Source organism: Pseudophryne corroboree, chromosome 1 (assembly GCF_028390025.1).
Source record: "Pseudophryne corroboree isolate aPseCor3 chromosome 1, aPseCor3.hap2, whole genome shotgun sequence".
Taxonomy (NCBI): domain Eukaryota; kingdom Metazoa; phylum Chordata; class Amphibia; order Anura; family Myobatrachidae; genus Pseudophryne; species Pseudophryne corroboree.
Genome location: NC_086444.1, coordinates 925,665,694 through 925,676,718, shown reverse-complemented (window position 1 = coordinate 925,676,718; position 11,025 = coordinate 925,665,694). Strand labels below are relative to the sequence as shown.

The 11,025-nt window shown below is 45.4% G+C and overlaps 1 long non-coding RNA gene across 1 annotated transcript; it reads right to left on the bottom strand.

Annotated features, from left to right (window-relative positions):
• Positions 1–8,037: 8,037 nt before the first annotated feature.
• Positions 8,038–10,705, bottom strand: LOC134969304 (uncharacterized). Its single transcript, XR_010189447.1, has 5 exons — positions 10,637–10,705; positions 9,794–9,817; positions 9,655–9,684; positions 8,278–8,364; positions 8,038–8,090 (listed from the first exon to the last, which is right to left on the bottom strand). It is a non-coding gene; the product is annotated as an uncharacterized LOC134969304 (long non-coding RNA).
• Between the last annotated feature and the right edge of the window lie 320 nt (positions 10,706–11,025).

The following is an 11,025-nucleotide window of genomic DNA, read 5'->3' as shown; positions in this document are numbered from 1 at the left end:
ATGTATTTTTACAGAACACAGGCACAGAATAAAGTATAGTACTGTACCTTCGAAAAATAATAGGGGACCAGCTCCTAATCGTGATATGCCTCCCCATACATGGACTTTCAATGGATGCTTTGGGCGTGGTTTTAATGAGATATGGTTACGTTTCCTGAATGACATTCTGGAGAACCGCTCAAGGGCAACAGACGATTCATCTGTGAAAATGACATCATCAAATGTTTCACCACTCTCAATCCATCGCCGTGCCTGTTCCACTCTCTTTTCTTTATTCACATCTCTTATCATTGGAGATATCCTGTGAAGAGCCAAAAATAATGAAATCAGATACAGTTATGAAATTACAGATTTACAGATTACTGTATATACAGTAGACTGTATGTGCAGTATACTGTATTATATACCTACTGTATACATTAAACTGTACATACATTAAGGTACATACAGAGTAATATATATATACATACTGTACACACACACACACACACACACACACACACACTATACAGTATGTAATCATCACAATAAGCCGGCAATGCTTCATTGCTGTCTCTGAGTGGCTATACAGTAGGTATCTCTTTTGGGATAGAATATATACAGTATATACACACACACACATACTGTATATACTGTAGTATAAAGTACACACTCTGTATAATGATTTATGGCATTGTTATATCACGTATCAAGGGATTATTAACAGTGCATTTACTGTATGGTTTATACTGCTTTCAGTATTTTACCTTGTTGCGCCAAAGGTCCATCCCATTTTCCGTCGCATCCTTCTGATGCTGGTGGCCGATATGTCCAGGTCATACTTGGAATGGAGAATTCGTTTTATTTGCAAAGCAGTACGCTCATCATCCTCACGAGTTAGTTCCTCCACAATTTGTTGCACTCTCCTACAGTACAATACAGTATGAAAAATATGAATTCATGAACAGCACAATCACAGTTACAATAGATGAAGTTTTTATTTTATTTCCAAAAAATTGTCTATGGTATAAAGCAAGTCATTTAAACATTACAGTAGTGTACAATACGTACCATGTGCATTTTGTAGGAAATACAAATCTGGGCGTTGTTCTCTCGAATGCATGATAGCGCACCGTTTCTAAAGTGACTATAATGCCACTTTCCTTGAGCCATGCATGGATCTCTTTGATGGTTTTATTTTCTTTTTTCATGTTGGCGATTATCTTGCTCATCGTTTTGTTGATAGTTACTGGCATGTTGTCCAACTATAATTCCTGTATGGAGAAAAAACATTTGTGAATACTGTAGTCTAAAATTTACACATCTGAAAATGCATAAGAGTTTTATGATAGAAGTTAATACTGTACATGTTTACTATCCAGTACCTGATGTTCAAATTTAAGTATTGTATACTGTACAGTACTGAAAATACCACTTCAGTGTTATGGACTGCAATTAGTTTCCTGTATGAAACAGATAGAGTACAGTAAATAACCCTCCTTGGAAGTGCATGGGCCCTGTGAGACTTACAGTAGTGTACAGCATAAGGGTCGACTGACATGATGTACAAGCATTACATACAGTACATGTCAGTACTGTATGTAAATTCTTCAATTATTGCCTAACAACAATGCTGCTTACTGTATATTAAATACTGTAGGCCTAGAAATGTGCATCTCAATATAGTAGTTAAAAACACAGGGGCCTATGTGGATAAGCGAGTTCTATGCACACTAAAAATGGCCACCGACCGTGAACACCCAGCACATGGCAGCGCTCGGATATGGAGTGAGATACAGTATGGTATACATTTTACAGGCCAGGGGGCAATGCTGAAGGAGCGTCACAATCCCCTAGCTTAATTACACCGGGATAAGCGAGGTCTATGCACATTACGTTATACCGAGCAAGATCGCTGAGCAACCTGACAAAATGGCCGCCGACCGTGAACCCCCAGCACGTGGCAGCGCTCGGATATGTAGTGAGATACAGTATGGCATACATTTTACAGTCCAGGGGGCAATGCTGAAGGAGCGTCACAATCCCCTAGCTCAATTACACCGGGATAAGCGAGGTCTATGCACATTACGGTATACCGAGCTGGATCGCTTAGCAACCTGACAAAATGGCCGCCGACCGTGAACCCCCAGCACGTGGCAGCGCTCGGATATGTAGTGAGATACAGTATGGCATACATTTTACAGTCCAGGGGGCAATGCTGAAGGAGCGTCACAATCCCCTTGCTCAATTACACCGGGATAAGCGAGGTCTATGCACATTACGGTATACCGAGCTGGATCGCTTAGCAACCTGACAAAATGGCCGCCGACCGTGAACCCCCAGCACGTGGCAGCGCTCGGATATGTAGTGAGATACAGTATGGCATACATTTTACAGTCCAGGGGGCAATGCTTTACATGTTTTCTTATTGTGGTTTTTATATTTTTAGACAAAAGACAAAGAATGCAGACTACCAGATTTTACGGGAGTGCCAAAACCCACCCATCAGTGGCACAGAAACTTGCTGCATTAGTCCCACAAAAGAAGAAGAAAACTGCCAAGGCGGCTCAGAAAGAAAATGTGGTGAAACCACGAAAAAATGCCAAGGCAAAGAATAATAAGTTGGGGCTGATATGTGGTGTGGCAAATGATGTCATTGTTCCATCTCTTGCAGATCACAGTGTTCAGCCAATGAATCTGGAAATACCGGTGCTAGAGGACGTGACAAACACGCTGCATCAGGAAGCTTCTTTTTTGGACCATGTAGCCACCCCTGGACAAGAAGACACTACACATTCACCACGAAGAAGGTTGCATTTCACAGATGTGAACACCAAAGTGCAGGACTGCCAGTGTACCTGTCCTGTTTTACTAAAGGAGCTACTCAGTAAGGTGACCAATATGGAGGCAGAACTTGGTGGACAGGTCAATCAGCTGCAGACCGATGTGGCTGGCCTTAAAGAAGGCATAAAGGAACAGATGGTAGAAGCCATGAAGAAAGTCATTGAACAAACAAGGGAAGAATGGCAAGTTGGAGTTTGCCGCACCATAATTGCAACACACCACCAAGCGGTTCAAGTCAGCGGCCTGGAGGACCGCAGAGGCCTGGAGGACCGCAGAGGCCTGGACCACAGCAGCGGACTGGACGAAGTCAGTGGCCTGGACGACCGCAGAGGAGGACTGGACGACCGCAGAGGAGGACTGGACGACCGCAGAGGAGGACTGGACGAAGTCAGCGGCTTGGACGACCGCAGAGGAGGCTTGGACGACCGCAGAGGAGGCTTGGACGACTGCAGATGAGGCCTGGACGACCGCAGCAGCCTGGACGACCGCAGCGGACTGGACAAAGTCAGCGGCCTGGACGACAGCAGAGGAGGCCTGGACGACAGCAGAGGAGGCCTGGACGACAGCAGAGGAGGCCTGGACGACCGCAGAGGAGGCCTGGACGACCGCAGCAGCGGACTGGAGGACCGCAGAGGAGGCCTGGAGGACCGCAGAGGAGGCCTGGAGGACCGCAGAGGAGGCCTGGACGACCGCAGCAGCGGACTGGAGGACCGCAGAGGAGGCCTGGAGGACCGCAGAGGAGGCCTGGAGGACCGCAGAGGAGGCCTGGACCACAGCAGAGGAGGCCTGGAGGACCGCAGAGGCCTGGACCACAGCAGCGGACTGGAGGAAGTCAGCGGCCTGGAGGACCGCAGAGGAGGCCTGGAGGACCGCAGAGGAGGCCTGGAGGACCGCAGAGGAGGCCTGGAGGACCGCAGAGGAGGCCTGGACGACCGCAGCAGCGGACTGGAGGACCGCAGAGGAGGCCTGGAGGACCGCAGAGGAGGCCTGGAGGACCGCAGAGGAGGCCTGGAGGACCGCAGAGGAGGCCTGGACCACAGCAGAGGAGGCCTGGAGAACCGCAGAGGCCTGGACCACAGCAGCGGACTGGAGGAAGTCAGCGGCCTGGAGGACCGCAGAGGAGGCCTGGAGGACCGCAGAGGAGGCCTGGAGGACCGCAGAGGAGGCCTGGACGACCGCAGAGGAGGCCTGGACGACCGCAGTAGCGGACTGGAGGACCGCAGAGGAGGCCTGGAGGACCGCAGAGGAGGCCTGGAGGACCGCAGAGGAGGCCTGGAGGACCAGAGGAGGCCTGGAGGACCACAGAGGAGGCCTGGACCACAGCAGAGGAGGCCTGGAGGACCGCAGAGGCCTGGATTCAAGTGTGCTGTTGCCAGGAACACCAATGATGACCAGCACACCTGCTCACAGGCCACTTCTCAATACATTCGGAGGCTCTCTGAACAATATTGCCCTGGCTGTCATCTCAACTTCCCTGGACGACCATCTGTACAGAGCTTCAAATGGACATATTCAGAAATATGCATATTCTCTGTTCCAGTACCATGTACAATACGACAAATACTTGACGTGGGCCAATCGTGTGAACTTTGATGGTTCCAAGGGCAAACTTCCGCTGCCCAAAAATCTGGTACATGACATCATGGCTAGGTGTGAACGCCGCGTGAGGATTGGTGATCCAGAAAAGAGGAAGATAAGGGATACCATAAACGCTGCGCTGAGAATGAAGAGGAAAATGACTTGGAAGCTCCACTATGATGAAACCAGATCATTACCTACCTCCTAGCTTCAGCACATCAGCTTCACACAGCTGAAGCTAAAAAATTGTGTCACTGTACCTGTATGACCTGTACATTTTCTGGGGCTGCATGCACTGTGCTGAATCCACTTGGAGCAGCACGGTTACTCAAAGGGGAGTGCATGAACTTGGCTCACCACATGCCTGGTACAAGTTGCCCCTTTTATTTCACTGTCACCAGTTGATTTTTTGGGCGCTGCTGTATCTATCCAGTAGCAGCCGAGTCCATTGTGCTGTGTCCATCTGGGGCCTTGGGCTGCGTTTCTATCCAGGTGCTGCTGTTGTCAGTCCTCTATTCTGGTGTCCGTATGCGACAGTGTTAAAGCAAAAGACAAAAACGAAAAATAATTCAAAAAAGCAAAACCTAAAAATAAAGTACAAAAACCATTACCCCGCACCCCCCACCACAAAAAAACAAATTATAAATATGTTAAAGTTGATATTGTTACTGTATTTGTGCTGTTACCTTTTGATTAAAGTACCCTACAGTATGTGTGATGTTGGCTTTCTTATTACAATACAGTATGTGTGATGTTACATGTTCCTAATGATTTTGTCCGTAAATAAAGTGTTTCTTAAAATAAACATGACGTGGTTTCCAATGTTTGTATTCCCAACTTCCTGTACTGTATAAATTAGTACTACTGTATGATGGGAATTCAATTAAGAGTGGTATACTGTATGTAAAACAACTTGGTTAGGCATCTTGTTTCACTGGTGTCTGTGGCTGCCTGGGGAGCACTGTGACTCAAGAGAAGGGGTTGTACTGTATGCACAAGCTTGCTGAGGGGCAGAATACTTGGGCATTTCAGGGGCATGGTAGAAGTGTCCCCCATTTTATCCATCTGTTACTGGGCATGAGTCTATGGCTTCTGATGGCTTCATCCAGGCAGGGTCATACTGTTACTGTACTAACACTTTGTAGTACATACAACTTTGTATATACAGTACAGTAGGTTACCATTGGTACTGTACATTACCAGTTGATCCTAATCAGTTTCCCAGTGATACAGTACATGCCACCCAGCTGCAGGAGAGTTTCTACTGTAAAGGTTCTATGCACCGTATGGTACTGTACACATACAATTCTATAGCAGGGCAGACTCAATTGAAATGGCTACCGCCTGTGACTCCTAGCTCCTAGGAGGCACTCAGCTATGGAGCAAATAACAGCACAGATTTTGCAGGCTACGGGGCAATGCTGAAGGAGCGTCACAATCCCCTAGCTACAATACACAGGGGCGATAGAGATAATCGAGTGGCTGGAGGGGGGGTCCCCTTGATTTAAGGGGCCCGCACTCCTCCATGGTACCCCGGCCAGGTGTGACTAGTTGGGTATTTAATTCCATGGCCGCAGGGACCGGTATAAAAGTGTCCCGCGGCTGTGCATTATCTGTCCAGCTAGTGGAGCCCAGTGCTGGTTCAAAAAATATGGGGAACCCCTACGCTTTTTTGTCCCCCTTATTTTTTGCACCAGGACCAGGAGCAGAGCCCGGTGCTGGTTCTAAAAAGATGGGGGATCCCGTGTCCATTTTTTCCGTATTCCTGCCGGAATTCGACCGCAATTGCATATACTGTACCCCTTAATGTCACTGCTTACAGTATACAGTATTTAGACATGAGCTTGTGTACAGTATCTGTCATGAGGTGCTTTTTTCACTGACACTATAACTTTTTTCTATTGTAATATACTACGCCCCCTTAACCCCTGCACGCCTTTCTGGGGTTCAATATATGGAGTATTACCTGCATTCCTAGTTTTGTTAGTGTTTGAATATTGCACAATGATAGGGCGTCCGATGGTGAAGGGGGCGTAGTCCCTTGCAACAGGAAGGGGTTTGGGGAGTGGGGACTGCGGATGGGGGAGGGGGTATGAAGGCGCTGTGAGTGGGGTAGGAGCAGGGGTGTCGCAGGTGGGGGATGGCAGCTGCAGGGCTGTTGCGGATGGAGGAGGGGTTCCGAAGGCGCTGCAGATGGAGAAGGGGTGGGTGCGGGTGTGCAGTGGATGGGGGAGGTGTCCAGGGGGTGCGGTGGATGCGGGGGTAACGTGGGTGGGGGAGTGGCGGGTGCGGTGCTGTTGCGAATGGTGTAGGCGATGCGGATTGGGAAGGGCCTGCTGCGTGGGTGGGGTAGGGGATCCAAAGGTGCAGCGGGCGACCGTGAACCCCCAGCACGTGGCAGCGCTCGGATATTATAAATTATAAAAATGTTAAAGTTGATATTGTTACTGTATTTGTGCTGTTACCTTTTGATTAAAGTACCATACAGTATGTGTGATGTTGGCTTTCTTATTACAATATGTGTGATGTTACATGTTCCTACTGATTTTGTCCCACGTCCATGCTGAAAATAAAGTGTTTCAATCCCCAAGCGTCTGAGTCCATTGGGCTGTGTCCATCCAGGGGCTGCTGTTGTCTGTTTCCGTTCTCCGTTCTGGTGTCCGTATGCGACCGTGTTAAAAATCAAAAGACAAAAACTAAAAATAATACAAAAAAAGCAAACCTAAAAAAAAAAACCATTACCCCACACCACCAAAAAAGAAAAAAAAAAATTCCGTTGATATTGTTACTGTATTTGTGATGTTACCTATTGATTAAAGTACCGTACAGTATGTGTGATGTTGGCTTTCTTATTACAATATGTGTGATGTTACATGTTCCTACTGCCTTTGTCAAATGTCCAGGCTGTAAATAAAGTGTTTCAATCCCCAGGCGTCTGAGTCCATTGGGCTGTGCCCATCCAGGGGCTGCTGTTGTCTGTTTCCGTTCTCCGTTCTGGTGTCCGTATGCGACCGTGTTAAAAATCAAAAGACAAAAACTAAAAATAATACAAAAAAAGCAAACCTAAAAAAAAAAACCATTACCCCACACCACCAAAAAAGAAAAAAAAAGTTTCCGTTGATATTGTTACTGTATTTGTGATGTTACCTTTTGATTAAAGTACCGTACAGTATGTGTGATGTTGGCTTTCTTATTACAATATGTGTGATGTTATATGTTCCTACTGATTTTGTCCGTAAATAAAGTGTTTCTTAAAATAAACATGACGTGGTTTCCAATTTTTGTATTCCCAACTTTCTCATATACTGTACTGTAAAAATTAGTACTACTGTATGATGGGAATTCAAGAGAAGGGGCTTGCTGAGGGGCAGAATCCTTGGGCATTTCAGGGCATGGTAGAAGTGTCCCCCATTTTATCCCCCTGTTACTGGGCATGAGTCTATGGCTTCTGATGGCTTCATCCAGGCTCTCATCCATAAACAGAATTTCATTCCAGACAGCCAGATTATTGTATGGTGTACAGTATGCCTAGCTTATACAGTAGAAAAAGATACTATACAATGGAGTACAATACAACAAAAATTATTTAATAAACAAAAATTAAATTAATCTTAATAAAAAATTAAAAAAAAGGTCCACTAAAAGGTGGACCACCACCCGCAGTAGCTGGAGAGCCCGCTGCAACTGTTCTGTGGGAAACAAGCACAGTATTACAACACAAATACTGAATACTTTACAGTGTAGTAATGGCAATACAGTACTGTACTCTATATTAGATAATCTTGTTATTTACAATGTACAGTACTGTATTGTCAGTACAGTAAATAGAACACTACTGTATGCTGTTGAGGTAATTTAAGCATTGCCATAGTTTACCTCTTGTATAAGTGGGCTGCTGCCTGCCCGCTTCTGGGCCAGCCCACCGTTCATGGCCCTGTCTAGGGCCCCCATAAATCATTGGCACTATATTGAAGAAAAGAAAACATTAGTCACATTCCAATACTATACAATTACTATGGTATACTGTAGGTACAGTATTATACTGTATTGCTGGTCTTCAAAATATAAAGAACTGTACAAGAGTTTAGCTTCAACAGGTCATAAACAAATTATCAAAGGAATAAAACACCACAGTACAAGAACAGATCATGATAAATACTGTAGACATTTAACAGATGGAAAAGCACAACAGATAGGAGGTCCCAGCTCAAAATATCTTATAGTACTGTACAGTACAGTACATTGGGGGTAATTCAGACCTGATTGTACTGCTGCATTCACATATTCACCCTTGCAAGCATGCAAATGCATGTGTATGCAGAGCTGTGAAAATCCAGTATGTGCAGTCTGTGTGCAGCCCAGGGCTTTCTCCTACTGTGCGATGAGATCAGGCTGAGTGGGGACCGAGCTGACATCAAACACCCTCCCTAATAACTCGTGTCCAAATGCGTTTTTCCAGACACTCCCAGTAAATGGTCAGTTTTCACCCACAAACGGCCTCTTCCTGTCAATCGCCTTGCGAACGCCCGTGCAGTTGTAGTTTTGGAACCAGACTGTCCCCAATGCCTATTGTTGTATGGCGACGTGTGTGAGCATTGCGGTATGCCCAGCAGCCATCAGGTCTGAATTACCCCCACTGTGCTTTTGGATTACATACGCAATTCCACCGGATGGGATACTGGCTGTTTACAGTATATACTGTACCAACAGCTGCATCCCTCCTGCCAGTACGCCGGCAGAGGGATGAGTGCTCCAAGTCTCCTTGCAGCCTTGTTGCTCTCGCCACGCAGCAGACTTGTGACTCGCATAACTCCACACAGGATCTATTCTCACTCTATTGTGAGAATACTCTACTCTATTCTCACTCACTCGTGGACACCCACAAGTGGGAACATATGTAGCGTAGGGATTACGCCTATCGGCATTGTCACTGTTAACCCGACAGCCGGCATTTATCTGCAATGAGCAGAAAGACAGAAATGGATAGACTGTCAGTATGGAAAAGAGGGGTAGGATGAAAGATGGCTGGGTGTGATGAAGAAGTGGACATTGAGAGCCTGTCTTACAAACAAGTTTAAGGAAGAAATCAGTAGTCAGGATACGCAGCATGCATTTGTGGAGTGAAGAGAGTGAAAAAGTAGAGAATGTACAGTATGTACTGTAAGGTTATGTCAGAGATGATCAGCTCAGTGTTATACATGTTACAGTAAGTTAGAGTACAGTACAGTGCATTATGTATTTCTCTCCTATTACCTGGTGTCTCCTCCACTGGTTGGCGACGGACTGTAAAAAGATAAAATACAGTTAGTCATATCAGTTTGACTTAAAAGAACGTTGTAGAAAAAATACTGTAATTACAGTACCAACTATTGCTACTGTACAGTATATTTACCAAAAATGTATTCTGGCTCGTCGTCTGTGGGTAAAAGAAGAATATTATAAGATACAGTATACTGTACAGTAAAAAGTATAGTAATAGTACACTAGTGTCAAGGCCCGGTGACAGGTGGGTAAAAAAAGTGATGCTTGTGACAGGCATGGTGATTCCAAGGGGCCCCATCGACACCATCAGAAAATTTGTGAGTGGCCCGTATGCCGGTGATTATGACTAGACTAAGGTAGCAACTTTTTTTTTTTTTTTAATTATGTATACTGTACAGTACTGTACTGTATGTGCTACCTATTTACACTCCATGCAATGATGGCATATTGTACAGTACACTGAAAATATTTAGCAGTTACTGTACTGGTACTTTTTGGGATGACAGTATCAGCATACTGTAAGCATCCAACTGCGGACCCCAAACAGATGCCGCCCCTAGGTACAGTACGTGCCTAATGGGAAATTCATCACTGACAGTAGCTAGAGAGAGAGATGAATGGAGAGACAGTGACAAGGGGAGAGAGAGAGAGAGAAAGAGACAGGTAAATATAGTAAGATGGGAGTTTTTTTTAGAACAGGTGATGTTGTCCATACAGTAGCAACCAAATACAGTATTACCTACTGTACTGCATTACCGTCTGTAAGTGTAGCTAGATAAATGTTAATGTGGAATGTGATCGGTTGCTACTGTATGGGCAACATCACCAGTTCACACAAAAACACTCATCTGAAGTCCTCCATCCACTATTCTGATTTGTGCAATTTTCATCCGATTTCTACGCATTTGCCAGAAAAATCTGATGAAAAGTGCTACTCTGATGGCATCAGATCAATGTCAGTAATAATTCTTACCACTAAATGCCGCCTCATCATCATCATCCTCTTCCTCCTCCTCAGTGGCCTGTTCCAGTGTAGGGCCTGTGAAAAAAAACATTAATGAGAAAAAAAAGGTTCATTCCAGGAAATACACATACCCTCCAACATGACCCGCCCCACTAGGTACAAAATGCTCTGGTTCTGGACTTCCCTCTTAATTTATTATTGCCATCACCTGTGAAGAAACAGCTTTCTTATCATTTAACTAGTTCAACACAGGTGATGGAAATCATAAATTAAGAGGGAAGTCCAGAAACAGAGCAGTGCGGCGGGTCATGTTGGAGGGTCTGCATTCAGAAACATAGAATTTGACGACGAATACTGTAAGAACCACTTTGCCCATCTAATCTGCCTCTTTTTTTTTA